Source organism: Danio rerio, chromosome 18, assembly GCF_052040795.2.
Source record: "Danio rerio strain M-AB ecotype USA chromosome 18, GRCz13ab, whole genome shotgun sequence".
In the NCBI taxonomy this organism is placed as follows: Eukaryota; Metazoa; Chordata; class Actinopteri; order Cypriniformes; family Danionidae; genus Danio; species Danio rerio.
In genome coordinates this window covers 53,401,975-53,427,500 of record NC_141038.1, presented here as the reverse complement: position 1 = coordinate 53,427,500, position 25,526 = coordinate 53,401,975, and the positions used below count along the sequence as shown (strand labels likewise).

At 35.1% G+C, this 25,526-nt stretch overlaps 1 protein-coding gene across 1 annotated transcript in view; it reads right to left on the bottom strand.

Moving 5' to 3' along the window:
• Window positions 1-25,526, bottom strand: part of mob2b (MOB kinase activator 2b) — an 86,813-nt gene that overhangs the window by 42,582 nt on the left and 18,705 nt on the right.

Genomic DNA, 25,526 nt, shown 5'->3' with positions numbered 1-25,526 from the left:
TTTTAGATGTTATGTGTACAGTATTTACAGTAGAGCACAACTGTGTCTTGACATTAATTCACACACACACACACACACACACACACACACACACACACACACACACACACACACACACACACACACACACACACACACACACACACACACACACACACACACACACACACACACACACACCTGTCAGCACTGAGGTCACATTTCACTTTGACTGTCTTTTTAATAAAAGAAAATACACATGTGATGCCAGTGTGTGTGTGAGCTGGTGCCAATCAGCCTCATCATAAGCTCACACTGAAGACTAATGACGTCCCAATCCAGCAGGTGTCTGAAGGAGACGAAAACACCAGAGACTGGAGCAAAACAAGCAGAGCCGCAGTGTGTTTCAGCAAGCCCGGGCAGGACAGGGTGTGTGTGCATGTGCACTTGTGTTTGTGAGGACGGATCACAGCACAAACCATGAGCAATTAAAGGCGGTGATCTCCACTCTAGCACTGCACGATTGACACTGATGAGCACTTCTGTACAATGTAAAAGTGTTAAAAGCCTGCGATATTGTTGAGTACTGCGATCCCGATATTTCTCAGGACATAACATAAACTTTAATCTGCTGAATCAAATGCTTAAATTACAATGCAATAGGTTTAAAAACAGGAACGAAAGCGTGAACGTGTGTGAAAGTGAATAGATCTGTATCGAAAATCACAACCAATGCATGTGGATGACTGTCTGGATATCCGTTAGTGACTGAAAGCTAAAGCCAACTTGGGTTCTGCAGCTGAACAATGATGCAAAGCACAACAGCAAGCGCACTTCCGAATGGCTTGAGAAAAACAAAGTGAAGACTTTGGAGTGGCCTAGCCAAAGTCCTGACCTAAATCCAATTGAGATTCAGTGGTATGACCTTAATAAATAGGTTCTTGCTCGAAAACCCTGCAATGTGGCTGAATTACAATAATTCTGCAAATATGACTGAGCCAAAAATCCCCCACAGCGCAAATTCTTGAAAACATACAAAATGTATAAAGGCATAAATGCACAAACCAAAAAAGCTAATAAATGTATTAATGCATTACAAAATGAATAATTCTAAATGATAAATTACAAATAAAAGCAGAAATAAATAAACAAATAAATGTATGAATGTGTGCACTTATAAAATAAATGCATTCAAAAATAAATAAATGCATGAAAGCTCAAAAAAATAAGTGCATGAAATAAATAAATGTGTAAATGCACAAATAAATGCATTATTAAAATAAAAAATGCATGAATGCACAAATAAATAAACGCAATAATGAGAAAATATATAAATCCACAAATAAAAGCATTAATAAAACAAATAAATGCACTAATTAAAACATTAATAAAATAAATAAATGCATAAATGCACTAATAAAAGCATTAATAAAATAAATAAATGCATAAATGCACAAATAAAAGCATTAATAAAAACAAAATGCATGAATGCACAAATAAATAAATAAATGCAATAATGGAAAAATATATAAATGCACAAATAAAAGCATTAATAAAATAAGTAAATGCATAAATACACTAATAAATGCATTAATAAAAGAAAAAATGCATGAATGCACAAATAAATAAATAAACAAATTTTAAAAATGCAATAATGAAAAAATATATAAATGCACAAATAAAAGCATTAATAAAATAAAAAATGCATAAATGCACAAATGCACAAATAAATGGATTAATAAAATAAATAATAAATGTATAAATGCACAAATAAATGGATTAATAAAATAAATAATAAATGTATAAACGCACAAATAAATGCAATAATAAAATAAATAAAATGCCTAAATGACAAATAACAAACTATATAATAATACATAAATGCACAAAAAACTTAATAAAATAAATAATAAATGCATAAATGCACAAATAATGCAATAATAAAAACAGATGCATATTTCACAAATAAATGCATTAATATGTGTGTATTAGATTAGACTGTTTGTGTTACTGTACAGGTCTGTTAGCCAAACTACTGATTCACCAATGTTCATAAATTGTTAACATTCTCATAAAAGACTCATTTAAGTGGCTTTGTTTCAGCATGGTCTGGTCAGACTATCACTGAATACCACACTGACCTCAAAACACAGCATAGACAAATATATTCTATGACAAGCAAAATTGCAAAAAGCAATGCAATGCACTGAGGATTAACAGAGGGGCTGCTGTATATTCCCAGCACTGAGGACAGATCTATGGGCTAATCCTTCAGGAAGAGGGTCACAATGGGAGCTGGAGACTCCATCTCTGCACGAGCATCAGCGGTGCTGGATTACGCAGGCATTAACTCAAGTGCATTCCACAGCTGATGGCTACCAAACACTTACATAACGCTCAGATGATGCTCGCTGCAGGCCCTCGCTCACAGATATGAAGAACATACACACACGCAACACTTCAAGAGGAGAAGAGATACGAGAACGTACAGGTCAGGACTGCCATAGACATATGCTGATATATGCAATAACACACTATACCATGACAATGAGCATGCATGATCCATAGGCACTTCAAAACACAGTAAAGAATCGTTTTTATACATTTATTTTATTTAATATCAAAGATTTTTTATGAAAATGATGAAAATAGTTTGCTTTTATAACTTCAACTGTAGGTTTTCTATAGGCTTGATTGCAGTGTAAAGCATCACAAAATTTGACAGCACCCTCTAGTGGATTTGTCACCTAAAATGTACAACAAAACGTGCCCTAATTGGTGTATTTTTGATAGTAAAATTTGTCGACAGCACCCTCTAGTGTGTTTGTCACCTGAAATGTATGACAAAACGTGCCCTAAATAGTGTATTTCAGATTGTACAATGGGTCAACAGCGCCCTCTAGTGGATTTGTCACCTGAAATGTATGACAAAACGTGCCCTAAATAGTGTATTTCAGATTGTACAATTGATCAACAGCGCCCTCTAGTGGATTTTTCACCTGAAATGTATGACAAAACGTGCCCTAAATAGTGTATTTCAGATTGTACAATTGGTCAACAGCGCCCTCTAGTGGATTTTTCACCTGAAATGTATGACAAAACGTGCCCTAAATAGTGTATTTCAGATTGTACAATTGGCCAACAGCGCCCTCTAGTGGATTTGTCACCTGAAATGTATGACAAAACGTGCCCTAAATAGTGTATTTCAGATTGTACAATTTGTCGACAGCGCCCTCTAAAGGATTTGTCACCTGAAATGCATGACAAAACGTGCCCTAAACTGTGCATTTCATACGTAGACAGCGCCCTCTAATGGATTTGTCATCTGAAACGTACAACAAAACGTGCCCTTAAATAGAGTATTCCAGATTGTAAAATTGGTAGACAGCGCCCTCTAGTGGATTTGGGTAATTGACTGATGGACTAATCTTCAGAAAAATCTCAAGCATTCAAGTTTTAGATATTTTAGAGATCTTTTGTTTACACCCCTCTGAGACTTCAAATACATTTGAAGTATACATATCTATGTATACAAATACATAATAGATTTCCACTGATTATTTCAGGTTGCCGTCTTTAGCAAGTAAACAAATCAAAATGCCAGATTCATCAACATTAGCAACACAGGATAAAAATAAAATGAGGCATGAAAAAATTCAGCAATGAGGACCAAGATTTCACTATCGTCTTGCTTAAGCCTACATTTTTTTGTGAATTTGTGAACAAAAATGTGCTTAAACATACATTAAACTGCAGTTTGTATGTGAAATGAACACTAGGGGGCAGTATGACAACAACTTGTGTTCCTTTTCACACTAATGATACTTACAGGATCATGTTATTGATGAATAAAGGATTATGTTCATGCATTTCCTTGCACGACAACAAATAAACACTACAAAACAACTTAATGCCGATTATAATAATTAAGGGACACTTTTCTAATGTGGCCCGTTTTTTGTAGCTCACTTTATACATTGCTGTGTTTGTGCTGCAAAATGCACAGGATCGAGTCTGGTGAAGCATGCTTCTAGAAAATAGATAAAAGCAATGTAAAATCAAGGTAAAACTAAGTGGTGGCAGTGCAATTTCCTCTTAAATTTTCTTGAAAAAACACTATTGGTTGTGTTTAGGAAAAGGTTTAGCTCAGTGGTTCACTAGCTGATTTGTACTTAAGCTCTGGGTTTTCCTAGACATGTACAAGAATATGTGTATCTGAAATGTACAACAAAACGTACCCCAATTAGTTAACAGCGCTCTCTAGTGGATTTGCCACATGAAACATTCAATAAAATTCACTAAGTAATGCATTTCAGATTCGCAAAAAACGTAGACCCTCTAGTAGATTTATCTAAAATATTTACCAAAATGCACCCTAAACAGTGTATTTAAAATGTACAAATATGTAGAAAGCGCCCTCTAGTGGATTCGACATCTGAAACATCAAAACATACAAGGAGGAACGCATTTTAGATTTGCAAAAAAGTAAAACAGCTCCCTAAAGTGGATATGTCATCTGAAATGTACAACAAAATGCACCCTAGTGTATTCTAGATTCACAAAATATGTCAACAGCACTCTCTAGTGGATTTGTCATCTGAAACGTACAACAAAACACAATCTAAGTAACGTATTTCAGGTTGCAAAATATGTAGACAGCGCCCTCTAGTGGATTTGTCATCTGAAATGTACACCAAAATGTACCCTAAGTAGTGCATTTAAAGTTTTTTTAATTTGTGTGCAGCGCCCTCTAGTGGATTTGTCATCTGAAGCATACAACAAAACACACCTTAAATAGCGTATTTCAGATTAACAAAAATTGAGACAGCGCCCTCTAGTGGATTTGTCACCTGAAATGTACACCAAAATGTACCCTAAATAGTGCATTTCAAGTTTTTTAATTTGTAGATAGCGCCCTCTAGTGGATTTGCCATCTGAAACGTATGACAAAACACACCTTAAATAGCGTATTTCAGATTAACAAAAATTGAGACAGCGCCCTCTAGTGGATTTGTCATCTGAAATGTACACCAAAATGTACCCTAAGTAGTGCATTTAAAGTTTTTTTAATTTGTGTGCAGCGCCCTCTAGTGGATTTGTCATCTGAAGCATACAACAAAACACACCTTAAATAGCGTATTTCAGATTAACAAAAATTGAGACAGCGCCCTCTAGTGGATTTGTCACCTGAAATGTACACCAAAATGTACCCTAAATAGTGCATTTCAAGTTTTTTAATTTGTAGACAGCGCCCTCTAGTGGATTTGCCATCTGAAACGTATGACAAAACACACCTTAAATAGCGTATTTCAGATTAACAAAAATTGAGACAGCGCCCTCTAGTGGATTTGTCATCTGAAATGTACACCAAAATGTACCCTAAATAGTGCATTTCAAGTTTTTAAATTTGTTGAAAGCGCCCTCTAGTGGATTTGCCATCTGAAACGTATGACAAAACAGCCCAAGTAACACATTTCAGACTCTCAAAAAGTGTAGACAGCGCCCTCTAGTGGAATGTACCCGAAAGCAACATAATTTTACATTTCGCAATAAAAAAATGCAGGCTAAGGCACGCATTTCCAAAGCGCTTGGGCTGGAGAAAGGGCTGATCCCCGAACAGCTCAGAAGTGGTTTTACAGGAGATTATTTGCTCAATCTTATCCGTTGTGACTGTGAGAAGGCTACTACAGGTCAACAACTTGCACACAGAAAGGGTAATCTCATTGCGGAGCGTCCTGGACAGTGTGTGTGTGCGAGAGTGTGAGCAAGGCTTACTCAGGATCTCCCCCAGAGAGACACGCAAAACATTGCATCGGTTTACACATAGCCAACAGTTTCTGACACAGAACTGGGCAGAAATGTTTAAAGCAGGGCTTACAGGACAGTCAATTCAATCGACTAAACTACTTCTGACCTGGGCTAGTAAGCAGCCAGATTAAATCAGGTAGACTAACCACCCTTTCCACTTTGCACTCACTCATTCCAGTGCTCTGCCAGGCCTCTACAGCAGCTGTCTTCAGTGCCTGCTTGTTCTTGGGGCATTTTCCCTTCAGTTTTGTCTTCAGCAAGCGAAATGCATGCTCAATCGGATTCAGATCAGGTGATTGACTTGGCCATTGCATATATTGCAATGGCCTTGCCATATATTGTGCAGCCCTACACCGCAGTCAAGTAGATACACAAACCTACACACTGCTGATGTGTGTGTGTGGTATAGGGAAAGCCTGATTCAACCCAACATAATCCAACTAAAGCCCATTCCTGCTCCAAACAAGGCAAAGACAAGCTTCAATGGGAATCCCTCGCTCTCACACGCTTCATTTGCATTTTCCTCGCAGCATTTAAGTATGCAAACCCTAAAGAGGTGATGTAAACTCTTCCAGACGTTTTGCAAACTTCAACCACACGCTGCTTCCAAAAACCCAGACCTCCAGAACATTTTTACTTCAGAGATTCCTGATGCACTAATCTCAGTGCTGCTATTCACAGTTAATGATGTCAATATTAGCGCAGCCCAAAATTATATATATTTATCAGTTATTTTCAATTGCTGTTTAACAAAGAACGTTTTATTTTTCAACATTTATTTTGAACAAAATAGTTTTAGAACTAATTTCTAATAATTGATTTGTGTTTTCGTCTATCATGATGATGGTGCATAATATTTTACTAGTTATTTACTAGTTTTTTTTTCCCCAAGTCATTAGACCTTTGTAGCCAGTTGAATTTTATTTATAAAAATTTTAATAAATAAAATAAAAAAAGTTAAACTAATAAAATTATAAATAAACTAATACAATTATAAATAAATATATAAAATAATAAACAAAAATAAAAATAAAATATGAAAAAATATATAAATACAAATAAATATAAAAAATAAATATATGAATATATAAATAAAAATATAAATAAATAAATAAATTAAATTAATAAATGATAAACAAATACAATTCTAAATAAATATAAACAAAAATAATAAAATTGATAAAATATATATAAATAAAATAAATAAATATTTATATGAATATATAGTTATAAATAAAAATATCCATACATAAATAAATAAATGAAATAAAAATTAAGTTAAATTAATAAAATGATAATTAAATAAAATTATAAATAAATATATAAATAAATATAAACAAAAAAATAAATAAAAATGAAAATAATTATATGTATATATAATTTAATGTATGAATATATAAATATACCAAATAAATAAATGCAATTAAAATTGTTAAATTAATAAAATGATACACAAACACAATTCTAAATAAATATAAATAAAAACATTAAAAAATGATAATATATAAATAAAAATAAATAAATAAATAAATAAATAAATAAATAAATAAATAAATAAATAAATAAATAAATAAATAAATAAATAACATTTTTAGTTTTTTGTTCCAGCCAAACTAAAAGTGGGGAAAATCTTTCTCCAAAGAAAAAAACTAAATAGAAAATACAGTTTAAAAAATGTCCTAACTTGGGAAATCTTTGATAAAGAATTAATTTGAGAGGAGGGTGAACAATATAACTGCGTGTTAAGATATGAGATATGGCCTAATATATTTTAGGTTAAATGTTTATGTGTGGCACTTAATAAACTGCATTGACTGAAATGTAAGTAAGACACAAATCTCAGACAAATGCACAAGAAATGCTCTGAAGGACAAGAAAAGCCAACAAAACAAATGGAGGAAGAGGAAAAGATGCACGGAAGAAAGCGACGCCCTTGAACACGCTGCGTTTGAGGATGTAATGTAGGTCATCAGAAAGAGAAGGAACTAAAAACACGTGAGAGGAACAAGAAGAAAAAGACGAGAGCAAAGAGAAAGACTTAAACAGCACACTTTCTGTTTGACTCCACAGTTCAGCTCTTTCTGAATTCAACATCAAGACTGTTTGTGAAGAAATATTGAGTAAACTGAGGAATATAATGAGATAAATGCATGAGTAAAAGCATGTTGTGCTGCTTATCCGGTTTCTGTGGTCAATGGTTGCATCCTGATGAAATTGGACTGATGAAACTGAGTTTAGACTTAAAGTGGAACTGAATAAAGAGGCTAGAAATACAGGCAAACTCTGCTCAATGAGTCTTATTTAAAGAAATGCAGATGCACAAATCGGATGCCCTTCCAGCTGCAACCCATCACAGGGAAACACCCATACACACTCATTCACACACATACACTAAGGACAATTTTAGCTTACCCAATTCACCTATAGCGCATGTGTTTGGACTGTGGGGGAAACCGGAGCACCCGGAGGAAACCCACAACAACACGGGGAGAACATGCAAACTCCACACAGAAATGAAGTTTCTGACTGGGGCTCAAACCAGTGACCTTCTTGCTGTGAGGCTGTGTGCTACCAACTGTGACACTGTGCTGCCCTAGCTTAGTAATAATAATAATAATAATAATAATAATAATAATAATAATAGGTTCATGATATGTAGATTTTTTTAAAGATTATTATTAATATTAATTTTATTATTATTATTATTATTATTATTATTATTATTATTGTTATTATTATTATTATTATTATTATTATTATTATTATTAATATTATTATAATTATTAGTAGTATGAATAATAATAATGATATCATCTTCATCATCATCAGTAGTGGTACTGGCAGTAATAAAAGTTATTAAAATAAAATAACTTATATTAATATTAATAAAATTAATTAAAAATATTAATAATAAAATACCATCATTACAGGGAAAAAATAATAAATACAATCAAAAATAAATAAATACAAATAAAATAAATAAATAAACATATGACAACTACAGCAGTTAAATATATAGTATATTAAAATGTTTTATTATTTTTTTATATTTAAACTTCACATCTCACAACTTGATTTAGATCTTTATCTTCTCATTTTATAAACAAACTTGTTAGATATTTACGTTATTATGCATTTAATTTATTAAAAAAAACAACAAGATTTAGTCTGATGAAAAACGGATGTCAAGTGTGTATCCTGAAACTATTCTATGGCACTGCAGGGTTTTTATTATGTCACTGCAAGTTATTTTTATAAAGACTGCTCATACATTCAGCCTCGTCTCTGAAACCGGGGGTATATAATCATATATATATATAATATTAGAATTGAGGAAATGCTTAAATTACAGCCTTTTCCTGTATGATTTTGGCTTCATTTCAAATTATTAATGCAGCAAAAACTCAACTTAAACTTGGGGACAGTTCACCCAAAAATAAAAATCCTGTCAGTGTTTTTAACAATAATTCACCTGTTTTACTTTCTATCTTCAGTTCAACACAAAGTGAGATATTTTTAGGAGATATTACAAAAGGCTCCAAGTCAAATGTAAGAGTTAAGACCTTTTCAGAGCATTATGAATGACATTTCAGATATTTACAGAGCTAAACTCTAATTTACACTCCTAACAAACAAACCTGTTGAATATACACACATTTTTAAACAACTTTTCTTAAAAAAATTAAATAAATAAATAAAAGAATAAATAAAAGACAACAGTCTGATCAGGTCAATTTTCTCACTATATATGCTCTATAAACACATTGAGAACTTTTAAACAAATATTCCTGTAAAGAAGAGTAGTAAACCATATGGATAAATAGAGTAATAAACAGACATTTATTAAAAGTTATTATTGAGATGCAGAGTTAGTGATTGGATGAGTGTCAGGCAGAATGGGCAGCTTTTCATGAACATGGTAAATCTAATAAATGATATATTATCATCATATTATAATATCACAATATTAACATGTATATACATATATATATAGTGCAGCTCTATCTCTACACGCTCTCTGCATCTGCTCAGCTGCTGCTATAAAAAGCGTCGGCAGGCCTGCGGGAGCCGATGTGTTCATCTCCTCATCCGGCAGAGGGACGCATGTTTCTGAGCGGCCGGAGGAAACACACGCATGACCACAGCGAGGAGAAACACCAGCTCACATCAGAAACTCTACATCTGACACACACACAGAACAGTGCTGCACATACTGGGACAATACTGGTTGTTGTGTGCATTTACAGTGTTCACTATTAACGAGTTCATCCCTCACAGATTCATTCATTCATTCTCCTTCGGTTTAGTCCCTTTATTCATCATCAGGGGTCGCCACAGTGGAATGAATCGCCAACTTATCCAGCATATGTTTTACACAGAGAACGCCCTTCCAGCTGCAACCCAGTACTGGGAAACATCCATACACACTCATTCAGCCTCAAACCATATCGATATGAACAATATTGAATAACGCCGCATCGCGTTGGGGAATTATATCGATATATTCTCAGAACTCGATATACCGCCCAGCCCTAGCAGCTTTACAAGTTTACTTTCACGTTTAATTCAGACTTATAAACACTTTATGAAGCCATGACTTAAGTGCCGTGCTGGTGCTGATTTTAGTCATCCTGAAACACACACACACACACTTGATGATTTTCACATCCGGCTTGTGGATCTAGACCCTCTTTTCCTTTCTTTGGCTGAACACACGAGACCTGCCCAGCTCTTTGTTTTTGCAGCTACTGGAAGAACCTGTCAACAAGCTCCCATCACACCAACACACACACCAGCATCAGAGCAGAACTGACAACACATCTGATCCACATGAAAACACACACACACATGCGGCAGGAGTATTCCTTCAGTCTCTCTCCACCTCCACAAACCCAATTATTCAGCCAGAGAGGTGCGGGATAGAAGACGAGCTCCACCGCAGGCTGGGAATTCAACGCTTTCCAAACTGCAGAATATCAAGCCTAGTTTCTATCAGGGTCAGCTGGAGCCGTGTCTTCATAGCTAGTTAAACAGATTTGATATTAAAATTAAAGAGACGCAAACATTAACAATCCCACTTAACGTAATCAAATTCAGATTTGAATCTTGAAAGAAGCCAATCGAATGTACTTTGGTTTGGAGATTCTTTTCAGTTTTGCATCCCGGACGAGCCCCCGGTTTTATCTTAGATAAGAAATACTAATGCTTCTTTGTCCAATGTTCGCCATACGTTGACGCTATTTTGACTAGGACTGTCACGATTCCAGAATTCATACCAATCGATACTAAAATTTTAAATAGGTCCATTGTTCGCTAACATTTAAGCACTGCTAAGCACGTTCTTAAACAGCGCTGATTCATCATTGTGTTTACGTGCTCAACAGAAATGATAACTAACTCTGATTAGCTGTAAAGTATGGTTGGGTCGATAGTAAATTACGTAATTATAGTCAAATTAAATAATTCGTTATGAATTTATGAATTATTCATAAATAAGTAATTCACCGCCACCTACGACGATGATGTCATCATCCATCGTGATATTTTACATTCAATATCTTACAATGCCAAATTAGTCGACATCGTGTAACTCTACTGTGAAGGTAATCAGTTCACCGTACTCACCGCTGTTTAGGTGTAAACATGGATACAGGTACACTGGAGATTTTTAACTTTACATCGATAAGCTGGTTTGTTTATAAGCTGACATACAAGCGATCCGCTGATGAATTGTGGCTTTAAAATGCTCCAGTGTTCACCTTCACTTCCCGGCCAATCGCAGTCATTTCTGTTGAGCACATAAACCCAATGGCAAATCAACGCTGTTTAAGAACGCGCTCAACAGCGATCAAATATTAGCGGGAAATTGACGTTTTTAAAATTCCAGTATCGATTGATAACACATTCCAGTATCATATTTATATTTCTGAGTTCTGTCTGCTCTTTTAGCAATAACACCGGAGTTAACAACTTTAATCAAAGCAAACAAAACAAACGTGTTCATCTGAAGCTCCTCTACAGGGCTCGATAGTTATTAAGCACTCATAACACCACCCTTTCCCCACCCCCGTGGATTTTGGCCCCGCCCACACTAGCTCTTCCACTACGCACGCTGCAAAAAATGCTTTTCTTGCTTAGATTTTGTCTTGTTTCTAGTCTAAATATCTAAAATTTCTTATATCAAGAAGCATTTTCTAGACGAGCAAAGCATATTGTCTTGTTTTGAGAAATAATATGCCAATATTAAGTGAGTTTTTCCTTAAAACAAGCAAAATAATCTGCCAATGGGGTAAGCAAATTAATCTTGTTTTTTCTTTTGACGTAAGATTGTTTTGCTTACCCCATTGGCAGATTTTTTAACTTGTTTTAAGGAAAAACTCACTTAATATTGGCGTAATATTTCTGAAAACAAGACAATTTGTTTTTCTTGTCAAGAAAATTCTTTTTAATTTAGAAATTTTTAGATGTTTGGACTAGAAACAAGACAAAAAATCTAAGCAAGAAAAGCATTTTTTGCAGTGCATCACCACAATATGTGGTTACATTTCTTAAAAGACATGCATGTCAGGGTTTGGCGAAGGATATGTGTGCGCAAAATTATAAATTGGCGTCGTGGCACTTAAATGTGGGGGCTCGTCCGGGATACAAGTGAAAACCAAAAAAAAAAAAAGGTTGCAGAGACTAAATTAACATAAAAATAGAAACTAAATCAAAACATAATAGTTTGTTAATGCAAAAATATGTTAAACAGATTTAAAAGGGGGGGGGGGGGACTTCCTCCCATGTTATTTTTCTTGTCGTCGTCAAAGGCTGTGAATGCATTCAGACTCTATGCTACTATTGTGTAAAATATCTATCATTCATTAAAAAATGACAAATATTTGTTCTTGTGTTTCTCTCATGGGCCAGACTTCTAAATCAACCTTACTCCACCTTTACAGCCAGTTTTCCTGTTCAGTTCATATATTTTGCATATTGTTGGGGCTATGCAGATTGCAGCACTCGTCACAAAGGTTAAACATTCAGGTGATCTGAAACCATTGAAACACAAGACGCCGTGAAAGTCGGCTCAATTCACACACCCAAAACGCACACAGAGAAAGTGGCTTTTCAACATGCGGCTGCCAAAATGAGTTCTCTACCTCTACTTGCCCCTACCTGTCTTTTACACAATGTTGCTGTGGTGTGTAAAATTATACCTGCATCTAAATGTTGCAACAACTTTATTTATGCGCCAAAAACATTTCAAAATATACATTTAGCAATTTTTAATTATAATATAAATAAAGGCGAGGCATTATAACCAAAATGATGACAATTAAAAATGAATATTAATATTCTGGTTCACAATCAGTAAGCTGGTTACATAAAGTAAGTGCACAGAAAAATCTGGCATAAACAAGTGCAGTGTAGTTCCACTTTAACGCATTGTGTTAGCATTTTCTCAAGGAAAATTATGCAAATAATATATAAAGAATAATAAGACTTCCTGTAGGCTAAACCATTTCAATCGTATCCAAAGCAGACTCAGCTGATCAGAAGAGAGAGTTTTTATATAATCCAAACACCATCCATGCCGCAGGTCTCAGTCAAACATCAGGATTACCTTACATTTGCTATTCATCCTACACACATTCCTCCAGAGGATAGTTAAACTGCCCAAACCTGTGGAGTCACACCCTCACAAAATCAGAGACGCCAACAACTGACTGACTGTCAATAGTCTGGATCAAAGCTCTGAAATGGACGACTGCTTTCCAACACAAACTCCAACAGTAGACAACCTCTAGAGCTGGGATGTCAAACTCAATTCCTGGAGGGCCGCAGCTCTGCAGTTTAGTTCCAACTCTAATTAAACACACCTGATCAAACTAATTGAGTGCTTCAGGTTTGTTTGAAACCTACAGGTAAGTGTGTTGGAGCAGGGTTGGAACTAAACAGTGCAGGGCTGCGGCCCTCCAGGAATTGAGTTTGACATCCCTGCTCTAGAGTATGGCTGTGCAATGCTGAAAAAATAATGTAATATGCAATAGGGCTGTCAAAACAAATCTAATTTGAAAACTCAGCTCATTTATTTTGAAAAAAGGTACATTCTAGGGCTGCACAATATATCATTTCAGCATCAATATCGCAATGTGTGCATGCGCAATAATCACACCACGAGACACTGGAGACAGACACAACATTTCAGGAGTTATTGCTAAATTAATCTATAATTGGGTGAAAGTTTATTATTTGCATGCATCTTAAGGCCCTGTTTGAGTATTTCATGCAAGTTTAAAACATCCGGGCACATGAACTTTTACTGTTTGTATTGTTTTTTTATTGAATTATTTAAATGGTTAAATATTTCACATTTGAATATTTCTTTACCCGAATACTATTTGACGACCCTTAAAACCACTGCTTAGCACTGTTTATTTAATTAGCATCGTTGCACTTATTGCATTTCTACATGCATGTAAATAATTAAAAATTATTTTATGCTCTCCCCTTCAAAATCATTCCAAATCAAAATTGGGCCTATTGACATGTGTGCGGTAAAAACCGTTGTATAACCAACCCAGAAAATATTGAGGGTTGCGAGTCACTGGCATTGTTATTTTGTGAGTTGAAAAGATCGGGAACCCCTAAAACACATGAAGACATATTAACACTGTAAACAAACAAAATAAAATAAATGTCACCACCAGTTCACTCTACTGGTTTAGAGGTTTCAACTTTAAAACATAAAGAACAATCAGAACAACAAAGCCAATTGAAACAAAGCCAAGTCACTTGTTTCTTAACATGGCTTAACTTATATAGTCTATATTGCAGCATCCATTATAATTCAGTACAGGTTTTTTCGAGAAAGAAAATGCTTGGTTTAAGAGATGCAACCATGTTTGTATTTAAATCAGTCATTTACTGTAAAGCACTACAATATGTATGATGCGATATGCACATTTCAATAACTAGGATACATTGCACATCCACAACCTCACGTCATGATCCTGAATATGCCTCCATACCAACCCAGCGAACCTGAACTTTGGAGTTATTTCTGTCTTACAGCTGGGAAAGCTGCAGTGATAATGCTATTTGCAAGGTTTTAGAAAGGCAGCAAGTTTTGAGGGTTGTGAAAGGACATTTTAAAGAACTGTAACATAGATCTGAAACTGCTGTGAACATGTCCATGAAAAGCATTAGCAATCCATCGCGGTTTTGTTTGACAGCTGATCGCCATAAACATCAAGCTTTGGAGGGAAACACCCTGTTAAAGGTATTCGTGTTGGGATGCATCTCTCATCAGCCGTCTGAATAAAATGACACGAGACATGTAGCAGACATTATCGGTCACCCTTCAAATGACTATGCGGGCTGACGCGGGAATGTAAACCTGTCATCGGTTTACATACCAGATACACTGCAAACTACTGCGTACAATGAGACCGGGAGCACTTGAGTAGATTTCGAAGTATAATATGACTTCAGCCTATCAGCATGGCCTCCAAAAGCACAGTCAACACAATGCACATTTTAAGCCGACTATATACACAAATGTTGTACACAAATGTTGCCAAAATGTATTTAATAAAGAACTGATGACTCATCTTGCACTATAAATGTTCACATCCAATCAGAATCTCTCTAGAAAACAGAATGCCCCTCCCCTAATACCACATGCAAGCACAGATCAATCATGAAGGGAATGAAAGCATAGGGGGGCTACGCCATTTTGGGGCCCCCAGAGTAATAATAGGGGGCTTAATAAACCAACCACCCCCACCCCCCACTCCTCCCTTTCGTCTGCAACAGCCCCCACCAGAGTGTTGTCATAGGCCCCGCACTGGCCAGCAGCGCCCCTGAATTTAATAATAATTATAATTTAAAAAATTATATTTATAAAATCAAGAGCTCTTTGATGCATTTCGTTGAAACATTTTTATTTATTAATATTGTGTGCGGATTCAAGAAGTATTGCACAACATTAAAAATCATTAAGAAAAATGAAATATATATAGTTATTTAATAAAATGCTATGAAAATAAATGACAATTATAAAAAATAAAAAAACTATAATTTTTTAAAAATAAAAGAAATTAAAAAGAAATTAAAATTAAACAAAAAAAATTAAACAAATCTATTAAAATAAATGCATAAATAAAAATCATTTATGAAAATAATTTTAAAATAATATAATATACAAGTTAATTAATTAATAAAATAAAAATGAAAAATTATTTAAAAAAAAAAATATATATATATATATATATATATATATATATATATATATATATATATATATATATATATATATATATATATATATATATAAATATATATATTTAAAGGTAAAAAAATATCATTTATCTAGTATTATTATTTTTTTTATTAACTAAATAATTTAAAGGATAATTATTTAATCAGTTTTTTTTTTTCCTAAGCCTGTCTAGGGTAAGTTTTGGGTATTAGGGTTTGAATTATTGTAAAAAAAGAGGAAAAGGGGGAAAGAGGGCCTTTTTTTCACCCTCACATACAAACATTAATAGAAATGATCTTATAGAAACCACAGAGCTGATCAAGAACCACTGCAAACAACAACAACAACAAACATCGCTGACTCATAATTTCCTCTTCCATCGCAGCAGCACTATTAAAGTGGCATAATTCAGCAAGGGTCAATAGTGTTGTAAGACTGAGTCCATCTGAGACCAATGCGATGCAAGAGTTGCTTAAATCAACTGTAAGCTCTTTTTTTTTTTGGTTGCTGTGAGGTCAGCACACAAAGCAAAACAAGCCATGGCTATTTGACACCTCACAGATGTCTCTCTGCAGGTGAAGGTTAGGATCCTCCAGGAAGGTTTTGCAGGTCAAAAACCAGCACAATAATCAATGCAATGCAACACTTTCATAATCTATCAGGGATAAGAGATATGCCATACTTACTGCTGTTATTGTGATAATGATATTTCTTCATAAATGCTATTTTCATTAATATCAAATCAAATATATTTTCCAGATCTAATTCAGACTAAAAACCCTGCAAACAGTTAGTCTGTAAAACAGCATGAGTGAGTGAAAACCTGCGCAGATATTCTGACTCTGATTGGCATCTTGACACATTAGTGTTCAGCTCTGCGTTGGCCTTCTAGCCAATAGCAGAACAGCAACTACTGGGGAGGCGGGGCTAAAGATAGTAAGGATTCATCTGATTGGTTAAATTAGCTTGGAAGCAACAACAAAGAGGATGAAGTAAATAAATAAATGAAAAACGTAATCCAGCAGTTTAGTCTGGTCATATTTTTAGATTTGTTTTTTTCTTTTAGAAAAGCAAACCAAGATTTTCCAGTGTGCATGAATCAGACATGCGATCAGTTCATGCATGCTTTATTATTACTCATAGTTACTGTGAATTCTACTGAGTCTAAACATGTTTTACAGGCGTGTAGAGTCCAGGAAGCTGACGTCACAACACATCCGCTCTTATTAATAGCTCTGACAGAGCGTGCAATATTTGGGCATGTGTGACACACAGCAGTTTACCTTTGTGAGTTGCCAAGTGTAGTTTGGTCACTAAATACACATAAATTGATCATTAGATTAAGCACTATAATTTTTAACTAATATTTAAACAATGACTGGGTACTTGCTCTTAATTTAAAATTAACCTTACAAGATTTGTATTTTAACCCTACCTAGTGATTGAGTATGATTTTAAAAGGATTCCACTTTACATCAGCCGTCTTTAATTATTACATTCTGCTAACGAGGTGGGATATGGGCATGGTTACACGGTAAAAGATTGACCTTAGATTCACAGTAAATTACTGGCTAATAATTGCATTACTTTTACAGTATAGTACTGTATATGAATTCACGGCAAATTACCATGATTTTACTGTGATTTAGTTACATTAAATTACTGTGAAATTACAGCCATATGGTGCAACTTCACAGTTGATAGTATAATATTCGGTAAGAACTAGGATGGAAACACTTTTACCGCACAAACTCCAGCATGCGCATTAAAGGTCATGTGATTTTGTGATAAGAGATCATGTGATGACAAAAATGTGTGTGAATGGACAAACCGGCAGGCTGAGCACACTGTAAAGGCTGATTTATACTTCTGCATCAAGCGCATGCGTATGCTACGGTGCAGCCTACGCATCGACGCATAGCCCTACGCCATGGCCGTCGCTGATGTGCACCTCTCAAATAATGTAACTGCACGTCACATAGCACAAGCTCTGTGATTGGTCGGTTTGGTAGCGCTGACGAGTCTGGGTGGGACCGAGAGCTGCGCGAGTGGCACGGGCCCGATGGAGCGATTGTTTACAAGTGTGGAGTCCCGTGAAGGAGCTCCGGATGGAAAGTTTTGTTTCGTGTTTACCTCATAGTTAAAGTTGTTGCACGTCCACTGGTTCCTGCCTGAAAATCAGGGCCGGCCCGTGGCATAGGCAGTATAGGCAAATGCTAAGAGCGCTGTACATCCAAAGGGCGCCAGAAATGAGCGGGGGTAAGTTGGTTTTGTTTTCAATATTCCTGACACACATTCAGTGATAAATGGCAACAACTCAAAAACCTCTTACCCTAAAAAGATCTAAAGTGTGTTTCCTACAAAAAGACAAAGCTGGTTATGTTTCACAGCTGTCTTTTTCTTTTTTTTTCGCGGACTTTCAGAGGCTCCGGGAATCAGTGCGGTTACGTCATCAAAATTTGACAACGCTGATTTGACAAAGAAACGCTCGTCACTGTGTCTCCGGACAAACCAGACATGATACATTGATGCATAGTCCCTCTTCCATGCCCAGATTGGTTCAAACTCGCTATATCACAACCAATAAGTATAGGTTTCGCTTTTGTTTGTGGACCAACACTGAGCTTTTTGAACAACACGGAATGAGAGATAGGCATACATTTATGCGCGGCTAAATAAAACGCAAAAAAAAAGTTTTGCATGAAATAATTCTCATACTAAGTACTTTTGCATGCACAGCAGCACAGAAACATGACAAAACAGTGACACAGCAAAGACGAACTGCTGCTCTTGCTGTTTTCAAAAGACGCAAATGAAGGTGCAGCTGTTTGTCTGCATTGCAGAAAACCACATCCAAATCCATATCCACAGACAACCATATCCATGCTGGCACATAAAACCTAAGGATGTTCCATATTGAATCTAGTTTCGTTATGTAACTATTTATAGTATAGTAAATATTTATATCTATTTTTTACTTAGGATTTGCACCATGTTTATTTGGACTTTGACACATTATTTATTCTTTTCTTATTTTTTTAATTTGTTCATTGTAAGTGGTGTTGTTTATAGTAACTGAAAATATATTATTTGGAAAAAGTCAAATTTGCTTCACTGTTCTATTATTTTGTAACATTTGTAACATACCGTATACCGCGAAACCGTCAAACCGTGGTATTGTTTTAGACGATTATCATACCGTGAAAAATTCATACCGTTACAACCCTAGATATGACATGACATTGCTAATCATTAAATAGCTATAGTGCTATCTGTTAGTTTAACGTCAGCTAATGTTATGGAAGGACATAGATGTTTTGGAAAATAGTAATAGTAATGTAACTACCCCATCATTCCTTCCTCAAGCAAATGTGTAAATATTAGATCTATTCAGCAATAATGTTAATTGCATTGGCATATTTATCTGACATTTTCCCAGCTTGTAGTAGTCGATCAAAAAGCTGTTTAGTTTCTTATGACTGTACACTAGCAGTGGAATTTACTGTGATGTGACGGGGGGCGCCACCTGAAATCTTGCCTAGGGCGCCAAATTGGTTAGGGCCGGGCCTGCTCAAAATGAGCGAGTTTGAGCCACTTGTACATTCAGGAAGCGTTCAGAAAGAACAAAACACCAACGGAGAAACTCGACACAGAGACACATTAACATCTCACTGCCAACTAGCGTTTGGACGTGTTAATGCAGACCAACAGAGACGGCGTGCAGAAGTATAAGGCCCCGTTTACACTAATGCATTTTAGTTTGAAAACGCATAAGTTTTACTACGGTTACGCCATCCGTCCACACTACGCCGGAGTTCATTTTCTTGTTGGCTTAGTCCCTTTATTAATCCGGGGTCGCCACAGCGGAACGAACCGCCAACTTATCCAGCACGTTTTTACGCAGCGGATGCCCTTTCAGCCGCAACCCATCTCTGGGAAACATCCACACACACATTCACACACACACTCATACACTACGGACAATTTAGCCTACCCAATTCACCTGTACCACATGTCTTTGGACTGTGGGGGAAACCGGAGCACCCGGAGGAAACCCACAGGGAGAACATGCAAACTCCACACAAAAACTGAGCCAAGGTTCGAACCAGCGACCCATCAACCTTCTTGCTGTGAGGCGACAGCACTACCTACTGCGCCACTGCTTCGCCCTTAAAAAGGTCTGCGGAGTAATAATTACCGCAAATATACTCACATGAAGCACTCCAAGATGACTTCCCCTGAAAATAATGCAACTACCTCTAACTGAGAAGTCACATACAGTAGGCCACCTTACTGTGGAACTAATGCAGTGAATATATTTTACACTCATTAATCTAGCTATGGTTTTAAGGGTTTTTATTAAGAGTCTGCTAACAAGGTGGGACATATGTATGGTCATGGACAGATTCTGTGGTTGGGGTTGATTAAAAGAGTCAGCAGTGTAAAAAATAATTGCAAAATGTACTCACAAGAACCACTCCGTAATGCAAATAATCTAACTATGGCTCTTACTGATAATGTACATACGGTAGGCCACCTTACTGTGAAAGTAGTGCAATTATCAGCCTGCAATTTAACATTACTGAACATTTAGGGTGAAACATTTTACACTCATTAGGGAAGGTGTGATCTTAAAGGGTCCAACTTTATATCATGACTATGTACTGCTAACAAAATGGGATAAGAGCTCGGTTAGGGACAGATACTGTGGTTTGTGTTGGTTAAAGGCTCAGCGGTGTAATAATTAAAGCAAATATACTCACATGAAGCACTCCATGATGACTTCCTCTGAAAATAATGCAACTACCTCTAACTGAGAAGTCACATACAGTAGGCCACCTTACTGTGGAACTAATGCAGTGAATATGTTACACTCATTAATCTAGCTATGATTTTAAAGGGTCCCACTATTCATATTAAGCATCTGCTAACGGGGTTGGACATGGGTATGGCTAGGGACAGATTTTGTGGTTTGGGTTGGTTAAAAGGGTCAGCTGTATAATAATGAACCCAAAATATACTCATATTAAACACTCCATGATGAATATAATGTAACTATAGCTCTTACTGAGAATGTGCATACAGTAAGTCACATTACTATAAAAGTAGTGCAATGATCAGCCAGTAATTTAATGTTACTGTGAATTTAGGGTGAAATATTTTAACCTCATTAAGGTAAGTATGATCTTAAAGGGTCCCACTTTATATTATACTGCGGTCAAGCCAGCCGCGGTTCGGAAAAACACAGTCAAGCCAGCCGCGCTTTATATTTCGGTGCGCGCGTATTATTATCATTACGGTAATGTCAGCAGCCACACAGAGAGCGCTCCAGAGAGCACCCATTTCGCCCAGAACAGAGAGATAACAACGAAATATAAGTTTATCCCCCTTTCCTCCCACGTATGCTTTATTAAACAATTTATTAGCTTTGTTTGACTGTTGTTATTTTAAGAAATTGGTTTCTGGGCTTACCTTTAATTTCCTCAAGTTTATCTTTTTGCTTCAAATGGTTTTATAGCAGATCAAACGGACAGAATAAATATACGATTTCTAAATACACAGAATACGTTTCTACTTCTCCTAGCCAACTACAGTACATTGCAAATAAGGTTAAATGCAATTTTATACAACGTGGCTAACCTCAGAAAGTGAAAACAATCATAAAGTAGTCCAACAAAACATTGTTTGAATTACAAATATATGTTTATTTCATTTAAAGGGGATTTAAAAATGTATGCTTCTTTCAGTATATGGGATATGGGGCATTATTACGCTTTAGATGACTGTAAAGACCTTATTATTTGTTATAAGTAGAATAGAACAACAATAAGATCTGATGCAGGAAGTCAAATACTAAGCATACATCATATGAAGCCTGTTTTACTGCAGCATTTTGGAGAAATGTACCATTAACACACTTTAAAGTGCTATAAAGAAATAAGTAGAAAAACAACAGTTTGGTTCTGATACAGGATGTACATGCATACCTCATGTAAAAGACCTCATTCAGGTGAGCAGAAGAAAACAATGGACAGGACATCCAATATTATATGCATACCTCATAATAACTTACTGCAGCATTTTGGAGAAATGTGCTATTATTGAGCTATAAAGTCTTTAAAGTGCATAAATACATTGTTTGACATAAGTTAAATAAAAGACTGATCTGGTTTGATACTGGATGTCACATGCTATATGCATATATACTACATCTGAATACTTTTTACTTCAGCAATTTGGACAAAAAATGCTCATTTAAAATATGTAGAAAAAAAACAATAGTCAGGTCTGATACAGGACATCACACTCTAAACTTCAAATAAAGACTTGTTACTGCAGTGTTTTGGAGAAATTGGGTATTAACATTACTCCGTGTTATAAAGACCCAATTTCCAATAAGTAGACAAAAACAATGATCAGTTCCTGTACAGAACATCCCATGCTATATGTGTACTTCATATGAAATCTTTTTACTGCACTGTTTTGGAGAAACGGGGTAATAACCTAATAAAAAGTGCTATAAAGACTACATTTCAAATAAGTAGGAAAAAACAATGGTCAGTTCTTACACAGGACATCCCATACTATATATGTACTTCACATGAAACCTTTTTACTGCAGCATTTTAAAGAGACGGGGTATTAACATAATATAAAATACTATAAAGACCGCATTTTAAATAAGTAGAAAAAAACAATGGTCAGTTCTTACACAGGACATCCCATACTATGTGTGGACTTCACATGAAACCTTATTACTGCAGCGTTTTGGAGAAATTGTATAATATTATATTTCAAAGTGTTATAAAGACCCCAATTTAAATAAGTAGAAAAAAACAATGGTCAGTTATTATACACGACATCCCATACTATATCTCCACTTCACATGAAACCTATTTACTGCAGCATTTTAGAGAAATGGGGTATTAACATAAAATAAAGTGCTATAAAGACCCCATTTTAAATAAGTAGAAAAAAAACAATGGTCAGTTCTTATACAGGACATCCCATACTATATATGTACTTCACATGAAACCTTTTTACTGCAGCATTTTGGAGAAACAGGGTATTACATAGAAAAAGTACTATAAATACCCCCTTTCAAATAAGTAGAAAAAAAACAATGGTCAGATCTTATACAGGACATGCTAATCTATGTGTGTACTTCACATAAAAGCTTTTTACTGCAGCATTTAAAAAAACGGGGTATTAACATAATATAAAGTACTGTAAAGAGTTTATTTTAAATAAGTAGAAAAAAACAATGGTCAGTTCTTATACAGGGCATTTCATACTATGTGTGTACTTCACATTAAACCTTCTTACTGCACTGTTTTGGAGAAATGGGGTATTAATATGATTTAAAGTGTTATAAGGACCCTATTTCTAATAAGTAGAAAATAACAATGGTCAGTTCTTATATAGGACATCCCATACTATGTGTGAACTTCACATGAAACCTTGTTACTGCAGTGTTTTGGAGAAATTGTATATTATTATATTTCAAAGTGTTATAAAGACCACAATTTAAATAAGTAGAAAAAAACAATGGTCAGTTATTATACACGACATCCCATACTATATCTCTACTTCACATGAAACCTATTTACTGCAGCATTTTAGAGAAATGGGGTATTAACATGAAATAAAGTGCTATAAAGACCCCATTTCAAATAAGTAGAAAAAAAACAATGGTCAGTTCTTATACAGGGCATCCCATACTATGTGTGAACTTCACATGAAACCTTATTACTGTAGTGTTTTGGAGAATTTGTATAATATTATATTTCAAAGTGTTATAAAGACCCCAATTTAAATAAGTAGAAAAAAACAATGGTCAGTTCTTATACAGGACATCCCATATTATATATGTACTTCACATGAAATCTTTTTACTGCAGCATTTTAGAGAAATGGGGTATTAACATAAAATAAAGTGCTATAAAGACCCCTTTTCAAATAAGTAGAAAAAAACAATGGTCAGTTCTTATACAGGACATCCCATACTATATGTGCACTTCACATGAAACATTTTTACTGCAGTGTTTTTGGGAAACAGGCTATTAACATATGATAAAGTGCTATAAAGAGCCCATTTCCAATAAGTAGAAAAAACAATGGTCAGTTCTTACATAGGACATCCCATACTATGTACTTGACATGAAACTTTCTTACTGCACTGTTTTGGAGAAATGGGGTATTAACATAATATAAAGTACTATAAAGACCCCATTTCCAACAAGTAGAAAGAAACAATGGTCAGTTCTTATTCAGGACATCCCATACTATATGTGTACTTCACATAAAAACTTTTTACTGCACTGTTTTGGAGAAACGGGGTAATAACCTAATATAAAGTGCTATAAAGACCGCATTTCAGATAAGTAGAAAAAAACAATAGTCAGTTCTTATACAGGACATACCATACTATATGTGTACTTCACATGAAACCTATTTACTGCAGCATTTTGGAGAAAGGGGGTATTAACATAATATAAAGTGCTATAAAGACCCCATTTCAAATAAGTAGAAAAAGACAAAGGTAAGTTCTTATACATGACATCCCATACTACATATGTACTTCACATGAAACCTTTTTACTGCAGCATTTTGAAGAAACGGGGTATTAAGCTAATATCAAGTGCTATAAAGACCCCATTTCAAATAAGTAGAAAAAAACAATGGTCAGTTCTTATACAGGACATCCCATACTATATGTGCTCTTCACATGAAACCTTTTTACTGCAGCATTTTAAAGAAACTGGGTATTAACATATTTTATAGTGCTATAAAGAGCCCATTTCCAATAAGTAGAAAAAAACAATGGTCAGTTCTTAAACAGGACGTCCCATACTATGTGCACTTCACATGAAACCTTTTTACTGCAGCGTTTTGGAGAAACAGGGTATTAATATATTATAAAGTGCTATAACGAGCCCATTTCTAATAAGTAGAAAAAAACAATGGTCAGATCTTATACAGGACATCCTATACTATATGTGCATTTCACATGAAATCTTTTTACTGCAGCGTTTTGGAGAAACTGGGTATTAACCTATTATAAAGTGACATAAAACCCCCATTTCTAATAAGTAGAAAAAAACAATGGTCAGTTCTTATACAGGACATACCATACTATATGTACACTTCACATGAAACCTGTTTTTACTGCAGCGTTTTGGAGAAACGGTGTATTGACATATTATAAAGTGCTATAAAGCGCCCGTTTCCAATAAGTAGAAAAAAACAATGGTCAGTTCTTAAACAGGACGTCCCATACTATATGTGCACTTCACATGAAACCTTTTTACTGCAGCGTTTTGGAGAAACAGGGTATTAACATATTGTAAAGTGCTATAAAGAGTCCATTTCAAATAAGTAGAAAAAAAATGGCCAGTTCTTATACAGGAAATACTTTACTATATGTGATCTTCACATGAAATCTTTTTTACTGTGGCGTTTTGGAGAAACTGGGTATTAACCTATTATAAAGTG